The sequence below is a fragment of the Chlorocebus sabaeus genome, chromosome 11 (genome assembly GCF_047675955.1).
Source record: "Chlorocebus sabaeus isolate Y175 chromosome 11, mChlSab1.0.hap1, whole genome shotgun sequence".
NCBI lineage: Eukaryota > Metazoa > Chordata > Mammalia > Primates > Cercopithecidae > Chlorocebus > Chlorocebus sabaeus.
Genome location: NC_132914.1, coordinates 116,730,954 through 116,756,779, shown reverse-complemented (window position 1 = coordinate 116,756,779; position 25,826 = coordinate 116,730,954). Strand labels below are relative to the sequence as shown.

At 40.6% G+C, this 25,826-nt stretch overlaps 1 long non-coding RNA gene across 4 annotated transcripts in view; it reads left to right on the top strand.

Annotated features, from left to right (window-relative positions):
- LOC119623777 (uncharacterized) overlaps positions 1-25,826 on the top strand; it is a 213,796-nt gene that overhangs the window by 19,374 nt on the left and 168,596 nt on the right. Inside the window, exon 3 of one of the 4 annotated variants that reach the window (XR_012094603.1) lies at positions 5,267-5,327. The exons of the other annotated variants lie outside the window; for them this stretch is intronic. This is a non-coding gene — a long non-coding RNA (uncharacterized lncRNA). The remainder of the gene's footprint in view (positions 1-5,266; positions 5,328-25,826) is intronic. 4 annotated transcript variants of the gene reach the window in all.

Below are 25,826 nucleotides of genomic sequence, written 5' to 3'. Positions count from 1 at the left end.
CAGTTTTTTTCAGTTTTTTGACTCGCACTCTGAGGTGCTGGGTTGGTTGGTTTGTGTTCCTTACAAAAACCAACACAAAACATAACAGTTTCAGGAAATAGGATATGAAATTGTTTATAGTTATAAGAATTTTCAGTCGTATGGCCTTGGATGACTTCCATTTCTTTTTAGGCAGCCCAAGTTTGAGAAGAGCAGAGTTCAGGCAACAAAGAAAGAAGTTTCCAATATTAAGGCTAAAATTGGAATGTGATGAATTCCCGGTCTCTGAAAGATTTTCTGAAGATGTTGTGTAGGCTAGGGAGGTTGGGTTAGATGGGCCAGTGCTCTTCCTGGCTGCTCACCCAAGTCACCTGGGGGAGCTTTTCAAAAGGGGAAGATGTATTTTTAGCCTTGGGTTCTAATCCCAGGATCTTTGTTTATTAAAATCCTCCCTTGAGATTCAGATGGAGCCAACCTGGGTCTGGTCCCAAATGGCTTTTAGGAACAGTATCAGCAGAACTGTAAGGTAACTTAGAAAGGCCTGAGGACTCCCTGAGATCCTCCATGATTTTAGAAACCAACTTAGGTCAAAGGTCACATACTCACGTCTGGGATAATGGTAGCCGATATAGAGCAGCCGAAAATGGTGGGGCACATGCCTGGATAAGTCAAATCCCTGTCCCCTTGCTTCTCATTATGTGACCTTGGGCAAGTCAATCTGCGAGAGCCTCAGTTTTCTTGCCTATAAAATGGGGACAATAATGCCAACTTGAATGCAGTTGTTGTGATGATTAAAGGAGACAGTGCATGTAAAGTGCTTATCACAGTGCCTGGCACATGATAAGTACTCAGTAAGTCTTAGTTGTTGGAGGCTTTAAAAGGACAAAGTGACTTTCATCAAGAGGATTTGAGGTGGCATGAGGTAAGCCAAAGCCATTGGGATGCTTCAGATTCGAGGGTGGAAACTTGAGAATAGTTGCTTTCAAAATCTGAACTCATGAAAAGAATAATGGAGAAGGTGTTATGTGTTTACAAGAATGAATGCCCTTTCCTAATTCCCAAACACTTGGGAGAATTCAGTTTAAACCATGAGACAGAAATATTATTCTGGACACTTAGTGAACTTTTGTTACTGGGAGACATACTGGTCTTTTTTTTTTTTTTTTTTTCCTTCTGCTCCTCTAAATACCCTTGTTGCCACCACAGGGCCTTTGCATATGCTGTTTCTACCATCTGGAATATGATCCTTCTGATCTTTATGTGGTTGGCTCCGTTTTGATATTCAAGCCTCCGCTCCCATGTTGCCTGCTCAGCTAAGCCTCCTGTTAGCACATGAGCTAATGTGGCCATTACGTTACTATCACATCATCTCCCTCCCAGGCACTTAATATTGTTTGAAATAATCTTTTCCAACTATTATCATCCTCCTCGTCAACAGTCATCATCATCATCATCATCACCATCATCACTACTATTATTTACCCAGCATCTGTCTTCCTCACTAATATGTAAGCCTCACAAAAGCAGAAACCTTCCTTTACCATTGTATCCCAGGAATTAGAACAGTGCCTGGCATGTAGTAAACACCCACTGAATATCAAGCAAATGAATGAGTGAATGAATAAAGTGACATATGAATGTCAAAGACATAATTGTTTATTAAGAGATCAGGGTGTCTAAAGTCAAGCAGTCTTAGGACTTGAAGGAACCATTGAGATGATTAACCTCAAAGCATTCTTTTTTATAGGTAATGGCATTTTTAGAGATTGGGACTGGGCTTAGTGTTCTGGTATCCAGATTTGGGCAAGGATACATATGAAGACAAGGGAACTGCATATTTGAAATTAGGACTCTGGCCACAGTGGTTGTATTGACATGGAAAAATTGAGAATAAATGGCCATAGGTTTTGGACCAGATCAGCTCTCTTTCTACAACATATCCTGACAATGAAAGCCTCCCTTAGGGTGGTGGTTATCTGTGCTTAAATGCCTTCTCTGACATTTAGGGATCAGTAAGGGTTAGTTTCAAAAGGTGACTGAATTTGACTGGGGGAGCCTCCTTGGTACTTGGAGAACTGACCTCCATGTTTGGTGCTTGAAGATTGAAGATATCAGAGCACTAACAATAAGTAGATTGTATTAGCACTTAGCTTGGCTCCCTGGTGTCCCACTGGGAATGGCCATACCCTACACTTTGCTTCACTGGTTGAATGGGAGGAGTTCAGGACAGTAAAAAATGCCCACATATCCTCAGCTCAGGCATCTGGGATTCACATCTCCTTTCACAAAAGACATGTTATAATGGAGGCTTCGACCATTCACTCATTCATTCATTCATTCATTATTTATTTAGCATACAGTCATCTAATGCCTACGTTATGGGCTGAACTGTGTCTCCCCAAAATTTATATGTAGGAATCCTAGTCTCTGTATCCCAGAATGTGACTATATTTGGAGATAGGGCCCTTAAATAGAGAATTACATTCAAATGAAGTCAGTGGGATGGGCCCTAATCTATTGCTATGCTAGAACTTAAGTCTGCCATTTTTTAATTATTATTATTATTTTGTTTCCTCTGTTCTTCTTTCTTTCCTTCTTTCTTTTTCTTTCTCCTTCCTTCCTTCCTTCCTTCCTTCCTTCCTTCCTTCCTGCCTGCCTGCCTGCCTGCCTGCCTGCCTGCCTGCCTTCCTCCCTCCCTCCCTCCCTCCCTTCCTCCTTTCTTGAGACAAAGTCTTTCTCTTGTCCCCCAGGCTGGAGTGCAGTGGCGTGATTTCGGCTCACTGCAACCTCTGCCTCCCGGGTTCAAGCAATTCTCCTGCCTCGCCCCACCAAGTAGCTGGAATTACAGGCACCCGCCATCACGCCTGGCTAATTTTTGTATTTTTAGTAGATACATGTAGGCCAACCATGTTGGCCAGGCTGGTCTAGAACTCCTGACCTCAGGTGATCCACCCGCCTCAGCCTCCCAAAGTGCTGGGATTACAGGCGTGAGCCACCACACCCAGCCGCGTCTGCTTTTCTTTACTTGCCTTCCTATAGGTTACTTGAATACTTTTTGAGATTCCATTTTGATTTATTTCTAGTATTTTTCAATATCTCTCTGTATAGTTTTTGTAGTGGTTTCTCTGGGTAGTGATGTACATGTATTATTAATATATACATATATTATATATGCATATATTATAACTTACATATATATTTATTATAAATTTACTGATATAAAGGACATGTAACATTCAACTTACAAATAATTAAAACTATATAGTATTTTAATAGTAAATTTCAAATATCCAATTCTCACAGAATTCTTATTGATTTTTGTCAAATTCTTGTATCTTTAGCCAACCTAGGGTTGCATTGATGAATGAGTGTAGTTTTGACATGAATGTTAGTTGATATTTTTGTTTAGGTTAATGAGAAAGGCAAAAATGAAACAATGGAGACATGGGAATTTAACTTATTTGTCAATGATATGAGCAACTTTTTTGCGAAGTTGGTTAATAGTTTCAATATCGGAAGAGTATTTCTTCTTTTTTGTTGTTCATAATGTAATGACTTCTTTTAAGTTTAATCTACATTGTTAATATTTTATGTATCACTTTTAAAAGTCTAGATCTGGGTTGGCAAATTACAGCTGTGGGTCAAATCTGCCTGCACCCATTTGTTTATATATTGTTTATGGCTGCTTTTGTACTGCAATGGCGGAGTTGTATAGTTATGACAGAGACTGTGTGGTTTACAAAACTGAAAATATGTATTGTCTGGCCCTTTACAGAAACAATTTGCTGGCTCCTGGCTTAGACAATCAACAAACAGTTAATCAAGGTATTATATGTAATGTTACCAATTTCTGTGGTGTAAATATTCTCACCAACCTGAGGTCACTAAGTGTGACGCTGGAAAGAGATGCGTAGTTAGCACACTGTTATATAGTATTTCTATCATGTAGATGCTATAGACAGAAGTAACCTCAAAGCATCAATAATAATAAAATATTGTAAAATAATTAGAAAACATTGAATATTTATTATCTTTGTTTTATTTATTTATTTATTTATTTATTTATTTATTTATTTATTTATTTATTTTTGAGTCAGAGTCTCACTCTGTTGCCCAGGCTGGAGTGCAGTGGCAAAATCTTGGCTCACTGCAACCTCTGCCTCCCAGGTTCAAGTGATCCTCCCACCTCAGCTTCCTGAGTACCTGGGATTACAGGTGTGTGTCACCACACCTGGTTAATTTTTGTATTTTTAGTAGAGACAGTTTCATGTCAGCCAGGCTGGTCTAGAACTCAAGTGATCCACCCACCATCGCCTCCCAAAGTACTGGGATTACAGGCGGGAGCCATAGCGCCTGGCCATCATCTTTGTTTTAAATGTAACTTATTTAATTGTAAGTTCATATAATTATTTTAAATAATGACTATATTTAACAGGTAGTTCATAGAATTAATGTAAATTTAACAACTGCCTCCTCAGAAGTTGATATGAGCCAGCTCTGGCATATCACTGGGTTCAGTGTTCACGAAGGTTGTCTTATTTCTGGTTTGCCCTCACTCTTGGCGTATAGCCCTTTTCCGTGAAAGGGACAGCCCTTTCATTGAAATTCAAGTGAAAACCTGGGTGTGTTTTCCCGTGATATGGTTTGGCTCTGTGTTCCCACCCAAATCCCATCTCGAACTGTAATCCTCACGTGTGGAGGAGGGGAAGTGATTGGATCAGGGGGGCGGTTTCCCCCATGCTGTTCTTGTGATAGTGAGGAAGTTCTCAAAAGATCTGATGGTTATAAAAGCAGCAGTTTTTCCTGTGCTCTCACTTCTCTCTCTCCTGCTGCCACCATAAGATGTGCCTTTGCTTCTCCTTTACCTTGTACCATGTTCGTAAGTTTCATGAGGCCTCCCCAGCCACTCGGAACTGTGTGTCAATTAAATTCCTTTCCTTTATAAATTACCCAGTCTCGGGTAGTTCTTTACAGCAGTGTGAAAACAGACTAATACAACCCGTGACCTTTCTCCTTGTTAGGTCCTGAGCTCTTATGTTGCTTCTCCAGTCCCGTTGTGATGGTGGAAAGCTTTGCTAAACTTCTCAACCTCTTATATCCACTTTCTTTTCAGTTTCTTAGCTTGGTGCTACTGACAAATTGGCAGAAGGTGGCACAGAATGTCAGACTAACTTCAGTGGGCTCAGAGAACATTAACCTCTTAAGCCCTGGCTGCCTTGATATCTTTGCAATGCCTTCAGATAGATTTTTTGGGTATTTATTAATCTTTTCAAATTGCTTTTGCCAGGACTATTCTGATACAGGCTAGTTCATCGGAACCAGAAGTGAAGTCCCCTATTTATGATGTTGTAAGTAGAAGTTTTTCTATTGCCAAATATATCTGAGCATATAACTCAGTTTTCCTTTATGATAACTTGTTTAGAAAATCCTTTCTTAAACTCAGGGTCATACAAATATTCTCTCATATTTTCTTCTAAAAATTTAGACTTTTATTTTCACATTTAAGTATTATTTGTTTATTTATTTATTTTTGAGATGGAGTCTCGTCACCCAGGCTGGAGTGCAGTGGTGTGATCTCGGCTCACTACATCCTCCACCTCCTGAGTTCAAGTGATTCTCCTGCCTCTGCCTCCCGAGTAGCTGGGATTATAGGTGCCCACCACCAAGCCCAGCTAATTTTTGTATTTTTAGTAGAGATGGGGTTTGGCCATGTTGGCCAGGGTGGTCCCAAACTCCTGACCTCAAGTGATCCACCTGCCTCGCCTCTCAAAATGCTGGGATTACAGACGTGAGCCACCATGCCCGGTCTCACATTAAGTCTTTAATCCATTTGGAGCTGTTTTTTTAATAGTGTGAAGTAGAAATCAAATTAAAAAAAATTTTTTTACAGATAGCTTATCATACTAGTGGTGTTTATAGAGTAGGGGTATACTTTTCCTAGTGACCTGTGATGTTTCTTTTGTCATATGTCTAGTACTGTGTCTGCACTCTCTACTCTGTTTCATCAAACTATTTGTAATTTTTTGCGCCAATAAAGTACTATCTTAATTGCTATAGTTTTCTAAGGTAAATCTTGATTTCTTTTTCTTTTCCAAAAAATGTTGTGGCTGCCTTTGGCTTTTTTCTCTTTTGGAATTAGCTTTTCAAGTTTCACAAAAAACTTTATTAGAATTTTGTTTGAAATTGCCTGAATATTTATATAATCAATTTTGGGGAGAAATATCTTTCTTGATATAAATATGTCTTTAATGTCTTTCAAGGGAGTTGTATAGTTGTCTAATTTTCTACTTGAGGCTCTGCTTATTTTTAAAATAGCGGTATTTCTTGCTACCAATTTATTTTGCCATCATTGTTGAGTATTTTATTTTATTATTTATTATTTATTATTTTTTAAGAAGGAGTCTCTGTCACCCAGGCTGGAGTGCAGTGACACGATCTCGGCTCACTGCAACCTCCACCTCCTGGGTTCAAGCCCAGCTAATTTTTGCATTTTTAGCAGAGATGCGATTTCGCCATGTTGGCCAGGCTGGTCTTGAACTCCTGACTTCAAGTGATCCACGCGCCTCGGCTTCCCAAAGTACTGGGATTACAGACGTGAGCCACCGTGCCTGGCCTGTTGAGTATTTTAAATGTTATATTTCTGTTTGTTGTTGATGCAGAGAAATGCAGCTAAGTTTTATATCACTATTATATTCAATTACCTTGCTAAATCGTCTAATTTATTCTTAATAGTTTATAGAGTCTTTGCAGTTTCTATGTGGATAATCACATTGATTGCAAATAATTCATTTTGTTGCCATATTTTAATCATTCTACCTTGGTTTAATTCATCTCGTATTATTGCATTGGCTAGGGTATCCAGTACAATTTTGAATGGAAGAAGTGAGAATGAGTGCACTTCTTTTGTTCCCTGCTCTAAAGGGAACTTCTAAATTTCACCTGCAATTATGGTTTCTGTTACAGGCTTTAGGTAGATATGTTTATCAAGGTAAATATTTTTTTCTCCTATTCCTAGTTTGCTAAGTGTTCTGTCTTCTTTAAAACAAATTATGAATGAGTGTTGAATTCTATCCAATACCTTTTCTTCATCCATTGTCAAGATCATATAGTTTTTTCCTTTGATCTGAAAATGTGACAATTGACATGAAAGGATTTTTGAAGGTTAAGCTAATCTTATGTTCCTGGTATAAGTCAAATTGGCCATGATAGATTTTATTATATGATATAGTTTATGATATGATATATGAATGATATATTTCATGAACATATAGCTAGGTTTTGCTTTCTGATATTTAGGATTTTTGCACATATTTGCAAGATAATCCTGTAACTTTCCTTTTTCATGTTCTGTCTGGTTTTGGTATCAGAATTGTATTAGATTAACGGGTACATTTCCTCTTGGGAATTCTTCGGAAGTGCTTGTATAAAATTGGAATTATCTGTTTCTTGAAAATTTGCTATAAGTTTTTTACAATTCTATCTAGATCTTTTTCTTTCCTTTGAGGAAATATTTTAAATTACTGACAAATTTTCTTCATTTTAGAACTATTCTTGTTTTCTATTTGTTTCTAAGCCAGTTTTGTAAAATATATGATTTTCCGTGTATAATTTTCCATGTAGTCTAAAGTGTCAAATTTAATGTCATAAAGTTTTTCACAGTATTTCATTATCTTTTAAAATCTCTCTTTTAGGTATTTTTAGACATATTCCCCATTTGTGCTTTTTCTCTTTTTACTAGATCAATGTCACCAGAGACCTGCGTCTATTATTATTTTTTCTTGAAGAACCAACATTTGGTTTTTAAAAAAATCATTTCTCTTATAATTTATATATATAAATATGTGTGTGTATATATATTTTTTTGTTTTGTTTTGTTTTTTGAGACAGAGTTTTTGCTGTTGTCGCCCAGGCTGGAGTACAATGGCATGATCTTGGCTCACCGTAACCTCCACCTCCCCGGTTCAAGCAATTCTCCTGACTCAGGCTCCTGAGTAGCTAGGCTTACAGGTGTGTGCCACCATGCCCGGCTAATTTTTTTGTATTTTGAGTAGAGACAGGGTTTCACCATGTTGGCCAGGTTGGTCTAGAACTCCTGACCTCAGGTGATCCAAGCACCTTGGCCTCCCAAAGTGCTGGGATTATGGGCATGAGTGGCAGCACCTGGCCTATTAATTTACATATATATATATATATAGATATATATATACACACACACACACACACACACATTTTTATGTACTTTAAGTTCTAGGGTACATGTGCACAACGTGCAGGTTTGTTACATATGTATACATGTGCCATGTTGGTGTGCTGCACCCATTAACTCATCATTTACATTAGGTATACCTCCTAATGCTATCCCTCCCCTGTCCCCCCACCCCATGACAGGCCCCAGTGTATGATGTTCCCCTTCCTGTGTCCAAGTGCTCTCATTGTTCAATTCCCACCTATGAGTGAGAACATGCGGTGTTTGGTTTTCTGTCCTTGCGATAGTTTGCTCAGAATGATGGTTTCCAGCTTCATCCATGTCCCTACAAAGGACATGAACTCATCCTTTTTTATGGCTGCATAGTATTCCATGGCATATATGTGCCACATTTTCTTAATCCAGTCTATCACTAATGGACATTTGAGTTGGTTCCAAGTCTTTGCTATTGTGAATAGTGCCACAATAAACATACGTGTTCATGTGTCTTTATAGCCGCATGATTTATAATCCTTTGGTTATATACCCAGTAATGGGATGGCTGGGTCAAATGGTATTTCTAGTTCTAGATCCTTGAGGAATCGCCACACTGTCTTCCACAATGGTTGAACTAGTTTACAGTCCCACCAACAGTGTAAAAGTGTTCCCATTTCTCCACATCCTCTCCAGCACCTGTCGTTTCCTGGCTTTTTAATAATCACCATTCTAACTGGTGTGAGATGGTATCTCATTGGATGGCCAGTGATTATGAGCATTTTTTTCATGTATCTGTTAGCTGTGTAAATGTCTTCTTTTGAGAAGTGTCTGTTCATATCCTTTGCCCACTTTTTGATGGGGTTGTTTGATTTTTTCCTTGTAAATTTGTTTAAGTTCTTTGTAGGTTCTGGATATTAGCCCTTTGTCAGATGGGTAGATTGTAAAAATTTTCTCCCATTCTGTAGGTTGCCTGTTCACTATGATGGGAGTTTCTTTTGCTGTGCAGAAGCTCTTTAGTTTAATTAGATCCCATTTGTCAATTTTGGCTTTTGTTGCCACTGCTTTTGGTGTTTTAGTCATGAAGTCCTTGCCCATGCCTATGTCCTGAATGGCATTGCCTAGGTTTTCTTCTAGGGTTTTGATGGTTTTAGGTCTAACATTTAAGTCTTCAATCCATCTCAAATTAAGTTTTGTATAAGGTGGAAGGAAGGGATCGAGTTTCAGCTTTCTACATATGGCTAGCCAGTTTTCCCAACACCATTTATTAAATAGGGAATCCTTTCCCCATTTCTTGTTTTTGTCAGGTTTGTCAAAGATCAGGTGCTTGTAGATGTATGGTATTATTTCTGATGGCTTTGTTCTGTTCCATTGGTCTATATCTCTGTGTTGCTACCAGTACCATGCTGTTTTGGTTACTGTAGCCTTGTAGTATAGTTTGAAGTCAGGTAGCATGATGCCTCCAGCTTTGCTCTTTTGGCTTAGGCTTGTCTTGGCAATGTGAGTTCTTTTTTGGTTCCATATGAACTTTAAAGTAGTTTTTTCCAATTCTGTGAAGAAAGTCATTGGTAGCTTGATGGGGATGGCATTGAATCTATAAATTACCTTGGACAGTATGGCCATTTTCATGATGTTGATTCTTCCTATCCATGAGCATGGAATGTTCTTCCATTTGTTTATGTCCTCTTTTATTTCATTCAGCAGTGGTTTGTTGTTCTCCTTGAAGAGGTCCTTCACATCCCTTGTAAGTTGGATTCCTAGGTATTTTATTCTCTTTGAAGCAATTGTGAATGGGAGTTCACTCATGATTTGGCTCTCTGTTTTTCTATTATTGGTGTATAGGAATGCTTGTGATTTTTGCACATTGATTTTGTATCCTGAGACTTTGCTGAAGTTGCTTATCAGGTTAAGGAGATTTGGGCTGAGACAATGGGGTTTTCTAAATATACAGTCATGTCATCTGCAAACAAGGACAATTTGATTTCCTCTTTTCCTAATTGAATACCCTTTATTTCTTTGTCCTGCCTGATTGCCCTGGCCAGAACTTCCAACAGCATGTTGAATAGGAGTGGTGAGAGAGGGCATCCCTGTCTTGTGCCTGTTTTCAAAGGGAATGCTTCCAGTTTTTGCCCATTCAGTATGATATTGGCTGTGGGTTTGTCATAAATAGCTCTTAGTATTTTGAGATACGTTCCATGAATACCTAGTTTATTGAGAGTTTTTAGCATGAAGCACTGTTGAATTTTGTCGAAGGCCTTTTCTACATCTATTGAGATAATCATGTGGTTTTTGTCTTTGGTTCTGTTTATGTGATGGTTTACATTTATTGATTTGTGTATGTTGAACCAGCCTTGCATCCTAGGGATGAAGCCAACTTGATCATGGTGGATAAGGTTTTTGACGTGCTGCTGGATTCAGTTTGCCAGTATTTTATTGAGGATTTTTGTATCGATGTTCATTAGGGATACTGGTTTCAAGTTCTCTTTTTTTGTTGCGTCTCTGCCAGGTTTGGTATCAGGATGATGCTGGCCTCATAAAATGAGTTAGGGATGATTCCCTCTTTTTCCATTGATCGGAATAGTTTCAGAAGGAATGGTACCAGCTCCTCTTTGTACCCCTGGTAGAATTCGGCTGTGAATCCGTTTGGTCTTGTACTTTTTTTAGTTGCTAGACTATTAATTATTGCCTCAATTTCAGAACCTGTTATTGGTCTATTCAGGGATTCAACTTCTTCCTAGTTTAGTCTTGGGAGGGTTTATGTGTTCAGGAATTTATCCATTTCTTCTAGATTTTCTAGTTTATTTGCATAGAGGTGTTTATAGTATTCTCTGATGGTAGTTTGTATTTCCGTGGGATTGGTGGTGATATTCCCTTTATCATTTTTTATTGTGTCTATTTGATTCTTCTCTCTTTTTTTCTTTATTAGTCTTGCTAGTGGTCTATCAATTTTGTTGATCTTTTCAAAAAACCAGCTCCTGTATTCATTGATTTTTTGAAGGGTTTTTTGTGTCTGTATCTCCTTAAGTCCTGCTCTGATCTTAGTTATTTCTTGTCTTCTGCTAGCTTCTGAATGTGTTTGCTCTTGCTTCTCTAGTTTTTTAATTGTGATGTTAGGGTGTTGATTTTAGATCTTTCCTGCTTTCTCTTGTGGGCATTTAGTGCTATAAATTTCCCTCTACACATTGCTTTAAATGTGTCCCAGAGATTCTGGTATGTTGTGTCTTTGTTCTCATTGGTTTCAAAGAATATCTTTATTTCTGCTCTCATTTTGTTGTGTACCCAGTAGTCATTCAGGAGCGGATTGTTCAGTTTCCATGTAGTTGTGCGGGTTTGAGTCAGTTTCTTAATCCTGAGTTCTAGTTTGATTGCGCTGTGGTCTGAGAGACAGTTTGTTGTAATTTCTGTTATTTTACATTTGCTGAGGAGTGCTTTATTTCCAACTATGTGGTCAATTTTGGAATAAGTGCGATGTGGTGCTGAGAAGAATGTATATTCTGTTGATTTGGGGTGGAGTTCTGTAGATGTCTATTAGGTCCCTTTGGTGCAGAGCTGAGTTCAATTCCTGCATATCTTTGTTAACTTCCTGTCTCATTGATCTGTCTAATGTTGACAGTGGGGTGTTAAAGTCTCCCATTATTATTGTATGGGAGTCTAAGTCTCTTTGTATGTCTCTAAGGCCTTGCTTTATAAATCTGGGTGCTCCTGTATTGGGTGCATATATATTTAGGATAGTTAGCTCTTGTTGAATTGATCCCTTTACCATTATGTAATGGCCTTCTTTGTCTCTTTTGATTTTTGTTGGTTTAAAGTCTGTTTTATCAGAGACTAGGATTGCAACCCCTGCCTTTTTTTGTTTTCCATTTGCTTGGTAGATCTTCCTCCATCCCTTCATTTTGAGCCCATGTGTGTCTCTGCACATGAGATGGGTCTCCTGAATATAGCACACTGATGGGTTTTGACTCTTTATCCAATTTGCCAGTCTGTGTCTTTTAATTGGAGCATTTAGCCCATTTACATTTAAGGTTAATATTGTTATGTGTGAATTTGATCCTGTCATTATGATGTTGGCTGGTTATTTTGCCCATTAGTTGATGCAGTTTCTTCCTAGCATTGACTGTCTTTATAATTTCACATGCTTTTGCAGTGGCTGGTACCAGTTGTTCCTTTCCATGTTTAGTGCTTCCTTCAGGTGCTCTTGTAAGGCAGGCCTGGTGGTGACAAAATCTCTGAGCATTTGCTTGTCTGTAAAGGATTTTATTTCTCCCTCACTTATGAAGCCTTAGTTTGGCTGGATATGAAGTTCTGGGTTGAAAATTCTTTTCTTTAAGAATGTTAAATATTGTCCCCCACTCTCTTCTGGCTTGTAGAGTTTCTGCTGAGAGATCTGCTGTTAGTCTGATGGGCTTCCCTTTGTGAGTAACCTGACCTTTCCCTCTGGCTGCCCTTAACATTTTTTCCTTCATTTCAACTTTGGTGAACCTGACAATTACGTGTCTTGGAGTTGCTCTTCTCGAAGAGTATCTTTGTGGCGTTCTCTGTATTTTTTGAATTTGAATGTTGCCTGCCTTGCTACGTTGGGGAAGTTCTCCTGGATAATATCCTGAAGAGTGTTTTCCAACTTGGTTCCATTCTCTCTGTCACTTTCAGGTACACCAGTCAGATGTAGATTTGGTCTTTTCACATAGTCCCATATTTCTTGGAGGCTTTGTTTGTTTCTTTTTACTCTTTTTTCTCTCAACTTCTCTTCTCACGTCATTTCATTCATTTGATCTTCAATCACTGATACCCTTTCTTTCACTTGTTTGAATTGGCTACTGAAGCTTGTGCACACATCACGTAGTTCTTGTGCCGTGGTTTTCAGTTCCATCAGGTCATTTAAGGTCTTCTCTATGCTGTTTATTTGGTTAACCATTTTTCTAATCTTTTTTCAAGGTTTTTAGCTTCTTTGTGATGGGTTTGAACATCCTCCTTTAGCTTGGAGAAGTTTGTTATTACTGATCGCCTGAAGCCTTCTTCTCTCTACTCGTCAAAGTTATTCTCTGTCCAGCTTTGTTCCATTGCTGGCGAGGAGCTGCATTCCTTTGGAGGGGGAGAGGCACTCTGATTTTTAGAATTTTCAGCTTTTCTGCTCTGGTTTGTCCCCATCTTTGTTGTTTTATTTACGATGGTCTTTGATGATGGTGACGTACAGATGGGGTTTTGGTGTGGATGTCCTTTCTGTTTGTTAGTTTTCCTTCTAACAGTCAGGACCCTCAGCTGCAGGTCTGTTGGAGTTTGCTGGAGGTCTACTCCAGACCTGTTTGCCAGGGTATCACCAGCAGAGGCTGCAGAACAGCAAATATTGCAGAATGGCAAATATTGCTGCCTGATCCTTCCTCTGGAAGCTTCGTCTCAGAGGGGCACCTAGCCATATGAAGTGTCAGTTGGTCCTTACTGGGAAGTGCCTCCCAGTTAAACTACTCAGGGGTCAGGGACTCACTTGAGGAGGCTGTCTGTCCATTCTCAGATCTCAAGCTCTGTGCTGGGAGAACCACTACTCTCTTCAAAACTGTCAGACAGGGATGTTTAAGCCTGCAGAAGTTTCTGCTGCCTTTAGTTCAGCTATGCCCTGCCCCCAGAGGTGAAGTCTACAGAAGCAGGCAGGTCTCCTTGAGCTGTGGTAGGCTCCACCCAGTTCAAGCTTCCCCGGCTGCTTTGTGTACCTACTCAAGCCTGAGCAATGGCGAACGCCCATCCCCCAGCCTCACTGCCACCTTGCTGTTCAATCTCAGACTGCTGTGCTAGCAGTGAGTGAGGCTCCGTGGGCATGGGACCCTCTGAGCCATGTGCAGGATATAATCTCCTAGTGTGCTGTTTGCTAAGACCATTGGAAAAGCACAGTATTAGGGTGGGAGTGTCCCGATTTTCCAGGTACTGTCTGTCACGCCTTCCCTTGGCCAGGAAAGGGAATTCTCTGACCCCTTGTACTTCCCGGGTGAGGCTACGCCCTGCCCTGCTTCGGCTCACGCTCCATGGGCTGCACCCACTGTCCGACAAGCCCTAGTGAGATGAACCCGGTTCCTCAGTTAGAAATGCAGAAGTCACCCATCTTCTGCATCGTTCATGCTGGGAGCTGTAGACTGGAGCTGCTCCTATTTGGCCATCTTGGAACCTCCCTACCTCTATCAATTTATATTCTTTTTACTATTACTATTGCCTGCCTTCTTACTTTGAGCTTACTTTGTTTTATTTATAACTTCCTAAGCTGGATACTTAGTTAACTAATTTTTAACCTTTATTTTTAATATAAAAATTTAAGAATATACATTTTTTGAAGTACTTCACTAGGTGCATCCCATAACCTTTAATTTATAGCATTTTCATTATTTTCAGTTGTAAGTATTTTTACATTTTCATTATGATTTTTCTTGGATTCATGTTATATAGATGCATGTTCTTCTTTTTTAAATTGAGAAGCATATTCTCTAAGGTCAACATTTTTTGTTTTCTTTTTGTTATCAACTCCATTATGTTGTGATCAGAGATCATAATCTATATGACATTGATTATTTGAAAGTTGTTGAAACACTTTACTGCCTGAAATGTGGACAACTTTTGTAAATGTTTCATATGTAATTGAGAAGAATGTGTGTTCTCTAATTGTTGGGTACTGGATTCTGTATATATATATTAAATCAAATTTTTAAATTGTGTTGTTCGAAGACTCGGTTACTACAAGGTATGTGTTGAAATCTTCCATTTTGAACACCTGGATCCTGCTATGGCTGAAACATCTATCTTTGGATTTCCTTTTTTTTATTTGAGCCAATGAATTTTTGTTTAATTGCTTGGGTGGGCTTGGATTGGGTTTTGTTCCACAAAGCTAAATGTCTGTCATTGGACATTTGGGTTGCTTCTATCTTTTGGCTGTTGTGAATAATGCTATGAAAATAGGTATACAAGTCTCTTTTTGAGACCCTGCTTTCAAGTCTCTTTTTAATATTTTGAAGAACTGCCATACTGTTTCGTGTAACAGGTACACTATTTTACCTTCTCACCAATGGTGCACAAGGGTTCCAGTTTCTCCATATCATCACTAATATTTGTTATTTTCAATTTCTTTTGACTATAGACATCCTCATGGGTGTGAGGTGATATCTCATGTGGTCAACACGTTTTTATCATGCTTCTGACACTGTGCTAAGTTGATTACAGCACAGCAAACATACTTACAGAAGTTGAAACCATGTGGGTACAAAATATACACACATACTGAATTACAGTTTTGCAAACTGCTCTAAGGGAGAACTTCTCCAAGGGAGAAGTTACAGGGAATGGGGTGGAGGGCGTGACTTACTCCTAGAGGAGGAGCATCTCTTAAAGAGAGACATGGTAGGCCGAGCTTGGTGGCTCACGCCTGTGATCCCAGCACTTTGGGAGACCGAGGAGGGTGGATCATCTGAGGTCGGGAGTTCGAGACCAGCCTGACCAACATGGAGAAACCCCATCTCTACTAAAAATACAAAATTAGCTGGGTGTGGTGGCGCATGCCTGTAATCCCAGCTACTCAGAAAGGCTGAGGCAGGAGAATCGCTTGAACCCAGGAGGCAGAGGTTGCAGTGAGCTGAGATCACAACATTGCACTCCAGCCTGGGCAACAAGAGCGAAACTGGGTCTCAAAAAAAAAAAAAAAAAAAAAGGTAGATACATGGTAGCTCACTCCCATACATCCTCCTGGGATGGAGAACTTTTCATTCTGTTCCCTTAACAGGCTTCTGGGGAGGTGACCTTTTAGCTGCTAAGTTTTCAGAGGCCCACAGCTCCTTTCTTAGCACACAGCAGCCTTCGGGACTGGGGCTTGCCAAACATCTTCAAAAGTCCCCAAAGAGCTCTTACTCTGGCAAACAGTTTTCCATCAATAAACAGGGCAGTACTTCCTGCCCAGATGCCTGTTAAACCTGCCTGTCCGCCACAGTGAGTCACTCTTAGCAAAGGTTGCCTTGTTGGGCAGGATGGTCTGGTGACACAAGGCTACTTGGTTTTCTGTGATTCCTTTTGCCAATTTGTGACCAGAAGTTAGATGGTCACTGGGGCGAGGGGAAGTGGTGGTAAATGGAGTCACCAGAGGTGGCGGGATGGTTGCTATGTTTGGGTGCATTTTCCGTTATTTCTGCCTAAATAGGTTTTTTAAAAAAGTATTTATTTATTTGTTTATTTATTTATTTTTATTTATTTTGAGACAGAGTCTCACTCTGTCTTCAAGGCTGGAGTGCAGTGGCGTGATCTCAGCTCACTGGAACCTTCACCTCCTGGGTTCAAGCAATTCTCCTGCCTCAGCCTCCCGAGTAGCTGGGATTACAGGTGTGCACCACCACACCCGGCTAATTTTTGTATTTTTAGTAGAGGCTGGGTTTCACCATGTTGGCCAGGCTGGTCTCCAACTCTGGACCTCAGGTGATCTGTCCGCCTCGGCCTCCCAAAGTGCTGGGGTTACAGGCATGAGCCACCATGCCCAGCTGCCAAATAGTTTTTAAAATATATATAGAGAGAGTGACAAGATTGGACCCAATGATCCTTTCTTGCTTGGCATTTGGGGAGCTTGAGAGGAGGTACCTAGGGCAGTCATTTTAACATTTTCTTTGAAGAGACAGGATGACACCACCCAGTTATGCTAAATTCTTGGAAAATTAGTACAATACCCCTCTCTTCTTTCTCACTCAAGAAAGTCCAGAAGAAAGCCAAATTATAGGCTGAGTTCAGTGGTTCATGCCTGTAATCTCAGTGCTTTGGAAGGCTGAGGTGGGAGGATCGCTTGAGGCCAGGAGTTCAAGACCACCCTGGGCAACATAGTCAGACTTCCTCTCTACAAAAAATTAAAACAAATCAGCTGGATATGGTGGCATCTGCCAGTAGCCCCAGCTACTCAGGAGGCTGAGGTGGGAGGATCACTTGCACCCAGGAGTTCAAGGTTACAATGAGCTCTAATTGTGCCACTGCACGCCAGCCTGAGTGACAGAGTAATATCATCGTAGCAAAGCATACTTGGCGTAGCACCTGGTACTTAGACCTGTGCTCAAGAACGTAAGCTATTATTATTATTATTACTACTATTGAGATAGAGTCTCGCTCTGTCACCCAAGCTGGAGTGCAGTGGTGCGATCTCGGCTCACTGCAATCTCTGCCTCCCTGGTTCAAGTGATTCTCTGCCTCAGCCTCTCAAGTAGCTGGGATTACAGGCACCTGTCACCATGCCCCGCTAATTTTTGTATTTTTAGGAGAGACAGGATTTCGCCATGTTGGCCAGGCTGGTCTTGAACTCCTGACCTCAGGTGACCCATCCACCTCAGCCTCCCAAAGTGCTGGGATTACAGGTGTGAATCACTGTGCCCTGCCTATTTTCAGTCAATTATTATTATGTATGTTTTAGGCCTAACTTTCAACCAGGAGTAGCCAAACCACACCCCATGGTCCAAATCCATCCTGCCACCTGTTTTTGTATGACCTGAGAACTAAGAATAATTTTTGCATTTTTAAGTAGCTAAAAAGGAGAATAGTAGTCTCTGACATGTGAAAATTATATGAAATTCAAATTGCAGTATCCTTAAATAAAGCTTAATTGGAACACAGCATTGCCTATTTGTTTATGCATCGTCTGTGACTGCTTTCACACCACCATGGCCCAGTTCAGCAGAGACCATATGACCCACAAAGTCTCAAATATTTATTTTCTGTTCCTTTACAGAAAAAGTTTGCCAAAACTCTTACTAGACTGTCACAGCCATTGGAATCCACAAGTTCGTACTTGTTGAATATTTGTTTTATCTGTGCAGTTCAAGGCCATGTCCATCTTGCTCACCATTGCCTGCCTGCCTGCATTCCTTCCTTCCTTCCTTCCTTCCTTCCTTCCTTCCTTCCTTCCTTCCTTCCTTCCTTCCTTCCTTCCTTCCTTCCTTCCTTCCTTCCTTCCTTCCTTCCTTCCTTCCTTCCTTCCTGTCTTTCTGTCTTTCATGGATTTTCGCTCTTTCACCCAGGCTGAAGTGCAGTGGGCGATCTCGGCTCATTGCAACCTCTGCCTTCTGGTTTCATGCAATTCTCCTGCCTCAGCCTCCCCAGTAGCTGGGATTACAGGTGTCCACCACCACACCTGGCTAATTTTTGTATTTTTAATAGAGTTGGGGTTTCACCATGTTGGCCAGGCTGGTCTTAAACTCCTGACCTTGTGATCCACCCACCTCAGCCTCCCAAAGTGCTGGGATTACAGGCATGAGCCACTGTGCCTGGCCTCACCATTGTCTTTCTATTTCTGAATATAGAATTGACCTCCGTCATTTCTATGGAGTTCATTGTAACCCAGATGTCTTGGGATTTTCCAACTTTCATGGGTCATCTTCCATTACAGTTGTTATATAATTGTTTGAGCTCTGTTTTGCATTGATCCAAAAAAACTGCAGTTTTATACCAGACAGTCCTCCCCGGGCATTTCTGGTGGTCCTTGAGGAATACTTCCGTGTTCCCACATCTGTTTTAAGAGTATTCCTCTGGGAGCCTCCTAAGTTCTCTGCTGGACATCTTTCATTGCCCTAATTAGCCCCACTTCTTTTACTGGAGACCTGGAGATGAGAACAGAAAAACATCATAGGAAAACCTGGATGCTAAATTCCAGACTTCACATATTTTAGAGCTCATGCATCGTGCTCATGAGCACCCCAACTGGTGAACCTTTTTCTCCTGCCACGGTGTTGTGGGCTCATCCTGTTTCTCATGTCGGTGGTGTCTTTTTGACTATCTCTCCTTCAAATTCCCACTTCCACTTTGTTCCAGAGAGAGAGAAGGAAAATCCTTTCCTCTCCGTCATGCAAAGTATTCTTTAGAGAGATGCATTTCTTCCCTCTATGACCTTTTCAGAAGAGGAGATTGCGGCCAGGTGCGGTGGCTCACACCTGTAATCCCAGCACTTTGGGAGGCCGAGGTAGGCCGATCACTTGAGGTCAGTTCAAGACCAGCCTGACCAACGTGGTGAAACCCCATCTCTACTAAAAATGCAAAAATTTAGCCAGGCATGGTGTTGAGCACCTATAATCCTAGCTACTCTGGAGGCTGAGACACGAGAATCACTTGAGCCGGAAGGTGGAGGTTGCAGTGAGCTGAGATTGTGTCACTGTACTTCAGCCTGGGCAACAGAGTGAGACTCCATCTCAAAAAAAAAAAAAAAAAAAAAAAAAAGAGGAGATTGCTTCCCCTTTGCTTAACTGAAATGCCTCCAAGAGTCCAAGAGTGTTCTCCCAAAACAAAACAGAAATTTTCCCTCCTCTTCTCTTCAGACCCACTGTGATGAACTCAATCTGTATTGAGTAGCTGAAAAAAATGCTGGTGGCTTTAAAATACCTGTTTGTCCCCCACTTTGAGCCTATAAGATAGTAGAAAATATCAGAGTTCAGTTTCACAGCACAAATGAATAAATGAATGAACCTCCTCTGTCTGCATATATATATGTATAGTAAATACAATGATCTGTATAATTTTATATAGCACATATATGTAGTATATAAATATATGTGCTTTTCTCTATATACTATATCATACAGTAAAATATTATAGGATCAGACACGGTGGCTCATGCCTACAATCCCAGTGCTTTGGGAGGCCAAGGCAGGAGGATCGCTTGAGGCCTGAAGTTCAAGACCAGCCTGGGCAACACAGGGAGACCGTGTCTCTACAAAACATTTTAAAAAGTTAGCCAGGTGTGGTGGTGCACACCTGTGGTCCTAGTTGCTTGGGAGACTGAGGCAAGAGGATTGCTTGAGCCCAGGAGTTGGAGGCTGCAGTGAGCTATGATTGTGCCACTGTACTCCAGCCTGAATGACAGAGCGAGACTCTGTCTCAAAAAATAAATAAATAAAATAATATATTAAATTACCTAAAAATATTGACACTTTATTGTTAGTGGCTCATGTCTTTCTTCATAGGGATCCAGACCCAGTGTTGGTTAATCTCTGGTTCAGAAACGCTGGGCCTAACAGCCAGCTGCTGATGCCTGAAATCATGTGATGAATTTCTGATTGGGCTTCTTGGCTTCACTCGCACTTTTCCATGCCCTCAGCCTGGTATCCTCCTCCAATGTTACCAGCTCTAGTGTTTAAAAATGATCTCCACAGTCCCCAGGACTGGGGGCAAGGGAGGCGAGAAGAGAGGATGGGACAAGCGTGGGCATTGATCAATGACCTCCTCTTCCTGGAAGAGTCTTCCAAGTATCTGCCCTACCGGTAGCAGGTTATTCTAGGCTCCTGTCTGTGGGGGTGTGATGGTGTTAATAACATCCTGTGCTGAGTGGGCACAGGTGGAGGAAGTGGATACCCAGGAAGCTGGAGGAAGGGAAGAGAGGCAGTGAGTGGGTTCACAGGCTGAGAAAAGTACTTTGATGTGCTAGTGGGGTCTGGTGTTAGAATCTGGCTTTGAGGTCCTTTTGGGGGTAACAGCCGTGATCAAAGAACCAGTGGCATTGTGACGGTGGTGAGAATGATGCCTGTTTATGTCTCTTTTCTTTGCTACTTTTTTATGATGAAAGTCATAGATTCCTTTTTTACATTTAAAAAATATATGTAAGAGAATAAAAATGGATCCCATCACTGAAAGAGTTCATCAAAAAATATCTATGGAGCGTCACCTGTGGCTAGATTCCAGGTTCTGGGAATAGAGAGAGAACAAAACAGATTCCCTCCTTCCTGGGATTTATGAACAGAAGAACAAATGAATAAGATATTTTCAGATAGTGACAAAGGCAAGGAAGAAAATAAAAGAGAACATACAAGTATCTTGCTGGGAGGTTAGTTTAGCAAGAGGTGATCATTGTTCACATTTGCGTGTATGGTGTTCAAGGTCTTTTTTACCTTTAGTGTCTGTCCTTCTCTTTGCGTTCTGATCTAATTACGCATCATCTATCTAAAAATGGGATCATGATGTACACTCTGTGTTGTAACCTTAGTTTTTTCATTTACTTGGGAACATCTTTCTGTTTCATTTATTCATCGGCATCATTATTTTTACAGATGCGGAGCCATTAATCACATGGCTCTACCATACTTACGTAACCAGCCCTTTGTGATTGCACACAGGTTGCTTCCATTGTGTTGAAAAGATGATGCATCTGGAAACTGTCCCTTTCTTTATATTGCCACTACCACCTCCCTGGCTCAAGCTTGGGAGGTGGCAGTTCCCTCACTTGGACCATTGAAGTAGCCTCTTAACTAGTCCTCTGGCTTCATTTTATACTCCTCTGCCAAGATTTTATATTTCTGGTCATGCCACTCTTTGGCTTCCAAACTTTGGCTCCCTATTGCCTACACAATGAAACCTAAACATCTTGGATTTATGGTGGTTGGTTGTGCACTCATAAAACAGGATGGCTTGAATAAGCATGTGAGAAGATGCTAAATACTCTTGGTCATTTAAAAAAATGCAAATTGAAACCACAACGAGATACCACTTCACCTTTATTAGAATGGCTGTTAAAAACAATAACAACAACAATGGAATATAACAAATGTTGGCAAGGATGCAGAGAAATTGAAACCCTTGTAACATTGCTGGTGGGAATGTAAAATGCTGCAGCCACTACAGAAAAACAGTATGACGGTTCCTCAAAAAGCTAAACAGAATTACTACCCAACCCAGCAATTTCACTTCTAGGTAGATAACCAAAAGAATCGAAAACAAGGACTTGAACAGATACTTACCCCTCAATGTTCACTGCAGCATTAGTCACAATAGCCAAAAGGTGGAAACAAACCAAATGTCCATCCATCAATGAATTGATAAAGGTAGTGTGGAATATTCATACGATGGGATATTATTTAGGTGTACAAAGGAATGAAGATACAGTACATCCCTCAACATGGATGAAACTTGAAAGCATTATGCTAAGTGATATAAACCAAACACAAAATGATCAATATTGTATACTTTCACTTACATGAAATATATAGATTAGGTAAATTTATGGAGACGGAAAGTAGATTAGAGATGACCATGTTCCTGGGAAGGGGGAGTTATTGCTTAATGGGTGCAGAATTTCTGCAAGGGTGATGGAAGAGTTTTGGAAGATGGAAGAGTTTCAAGATAGTGATGATAGTTGTACAGCAATGTGAATGTGATTAATGCCATCGAATTGTAAACTTAAAAATGATTACAATGGCAAATTTTATGTTATGCATATTTTAGTACAATTAAAAAAAAAACCTGGATGATATGTCCATCCCTGCCTCCATGCCTTTGCTCACATGGCTTGCTTTTGCTGGGGCACACTTTTCTTACATTTTGTCTATTCAAATCTCATTCTATTTTCAAGGTTGATCTCAAATAGGACCTCCTTCCTTGATGACTTTTCTAACTTATTGTCTCCCTATGTGTTCTCAAACCAGTGTGATCTGCCATTTGTCTGAGCTCTCAGACTATGCTCTGTGTCCCTTTGGGGCTGTTGCTTTGCCTTCATCACTTACTAGGCTGTAAGTTCTTTGAGTAGAGGGACCTTGCCTTATTCGTCTTTGCATTATTCATCCAACGAATATTTACTGAGGCCATACTATGTGGTAGCCTGGAATATAATGCCAGTACACTGTAAAAAATCAATTAATGTTTAATTGAGTTGGCATGCCATACGTGGTCTGGACCTCAGATTTTCGGAGGACTTTCAGAGTGTGTAACCTTAAGAAGGAGTCAGTTTCCTCCCTATTTAATAGTCTTGTTGGCTCTTATTCTTGGAATTAGTGGACTGCGATAGGTAGTTTTCTCTTTCTTCTGGGAACATATATCATTCTTCTTTTTGGGAAGTCATTTTCTTTCTTCTTCCCTGACTCCAACCCATGTGATTTGAGTGAACTGCCATGTTTTCACATGCTCTTGCTCTCTTGGTTACTGTCGATTGGTTCAAGGTGAACACCTGACCCAAGCTGGACCAATCAGAGCTTTGCCCTAGGATTTTTGAAACCAGAACAGAGAGGAGAGCCTGGGGAGTTGAGAAGCCACATTGCCACCTGTGTTAGAAGCTGGCATGTAGCAGAATAGGATGTGGCTGGAATGCACAGATAGAAGAAGAGAGGAGCAGAGAGAAAAAAACCCTGGTGCCAGTTGCATCAAAGATCCATCTGTATCTTTGTCCCTTTCAAAGCTTGATGTTTCAACACTTCATTGTACTCCTCAAGGCAACAAATTCCCCTTTAGTCTAGGTTAGTTTGAGTTTAGACTCTGTCACTTGCAACCGAATTGCTGCACCTCTCTGAGCCTCAGTTTCCTCATTTTAAAGTATTGATAATGACCCCTTCCTCATATTTTAAAAATTTGATGCATATAAAATGCTTATGATGGCTCCTGGCACGTAATACACACCTAATAAATGTTAATTATTACTATTTGAATTAGCATTCATAGTGCCTGGAGATGATGTGAATGAGAACATAAGTCTATCAAATAAGAATAGAGATGGCTCTGATTTTTCTTTAAGCTCTGTCCAAGACAGAAGGGCCAGTTTTTTTTTCCATGACTTTATTACCTCTTTGCTTTATGTCCTTGTAAGGCCCAGACATGCGTCCTTCATTGATGACAAGGAGTTCTTACCACCGTTAGCCAGTTCTCATTAAGGTGCCTCCACTCTGGGGGCCTGAGACACAGATGGGCTTGTTCCATACTCTGAAAGGAGCCTCGTCTCCCTACATTCCCCTTTGGCTCCAGCTGATAGACACTCAGTACACAGTTCCAAGACTTAATTGCATTCTGCTTGTATGTTGCCAAACACTAAAACCTTGTTGTTGGAGTTAAGTGTTTTGGGAAATGGTCTGTAATATTTCACCAACCGAGACTTCAAAAAGTTGGAATTGCTGAATGAGCTGCCAGATCCGAACTTGATCTCCAGTTGGCCTACCTGTGCTCACTGGAGAGGACACGTTGAAACCTTCCTTCCCTGTGAGCTCTGTGACTTCATTTAAGAAATATTCTGTCCCTGCAGTGGCATTTAGTGGCACGTAGTAGACTCTCAATTGTGGATTTTAAATATATTATGCATTTTAAAGACACTAAAAATATAATAACTTCAAATACATAAATCATGGTTACACTGTGTCAGACACTCTTTCAAGCATCTACATATACTAATGCAATGGTTCACGAACTCTCCTGCACGTTAGAATCACGTGGGTAATTTAAAATAGTCCAGATGCTCAGGCCACGCCCTACACCAATGAAATCAGACTCTCCTAAATTGAGAGTTTTAAATACGCCCCAGGTGACTCACATATGTAGTCAACTGTGAGAATCAGGGAATGAACTCATTTCATCTTCATAACACCTTATAAAGCAGGTGCTGCTACGACTCAGGTTGCATAAGTGAGGAAACTCAGCACAACAGACAGGTTAAGTGACTTGCCCAAGGTCACCCAGCTGGCAGATGTCAGAGCCAAGTGTTGAACCAGGCTGTATGGTCCCAGAGTTCATGCCCTTAATCACCAAAACCTATAACCAGAAGCCCGCATATTCTTTTTTTTTTTCTTATTTATCTTTTTTTTTTTTTTTTTGAGACAGAGTCTCGCATGCTCGCCCAGGCTGGAGTGCAGTGGCACGATCTCGGCTCACTGCAAGCTCTGCCTCCCGGGTTCACGCCATTCTTCTGCCTCAGCCTCCCGAGTAACTGGGACTACAGGCGCCCGCCACCACGCCTGGCTAATTTTTTGTATTTTTAGTAGAGTTGGGGTTTCACCATGTTAGCCAGGATGGTCTCAATCTCTTGACCTCGTGATCTGCCCGCCTCGGCCTCCCAAAGTGCTGGGATTATAGGCGTGAGCCACCATGCCCAGCCGAAAAATTTATCTTAAAAGTATTTGTTTACACACACACACATCACATGTGTTTACATTATACAGATTAATTCTATAATGAAAATCTGTGGCCCCATCAACTAAAGAACTATGGCATTGCCAATAAGACATACACCTGATGCTCTTTCCCAGTCCAGGGCCCCAGGTCCCCTCCACAGAGGTCATCGTTATCCTGAGTTTGGGAGTTTATCACTGCTTTGCATATATAAAAGTCATATTTGTATGTATACCTACACAGCATGTGTTTTACTCTTGCTTATTCTTGTTTTATAAAAATGAGATCATGCTATTATATGTCGTCTTCTGGTTTTCATTTTTTTCCTGCTATTTCCCAAATTTTATTTTTTAAAAAATTTTATTTTAGGTTCAGGGGTACATGTGCAGGTTTGTCGTACATTAATAGGTAAACTTGTGTCCTGGGGCTTTGTTGTACAGGTTATTTCATCACCCAGGTATTAAGTACCAAATAGTTATTTTTTTCTGCTCCTCTGCCTCCTCCCACCCTCCACCCTCACGTAGGCTGCAGTGTCTGTGGTTCCCTTCTTTGTGTCTACGAGTTCTCGTCATTCAGCTCCCACTTATCAGTGAGAACATGCAGTATTTGGTTTTCTGTTCCTGTGTTAGTTTGCCAAGGATAATGGGCCTCCAGCTCCATCTATGTTCCTGCAAAACGTGATCTCATTCATTTTTATGACTGCATAGTATGCTGTGGTGTATATGTGCCACATTTTCTTTATCCAATCTGTCATTGAGAAGCCTGCATATTCTCTTATTCTCTGTCCCCATCCCACTGTCTGGTTCAAACTCCCATGCTCTCATAATGTCTC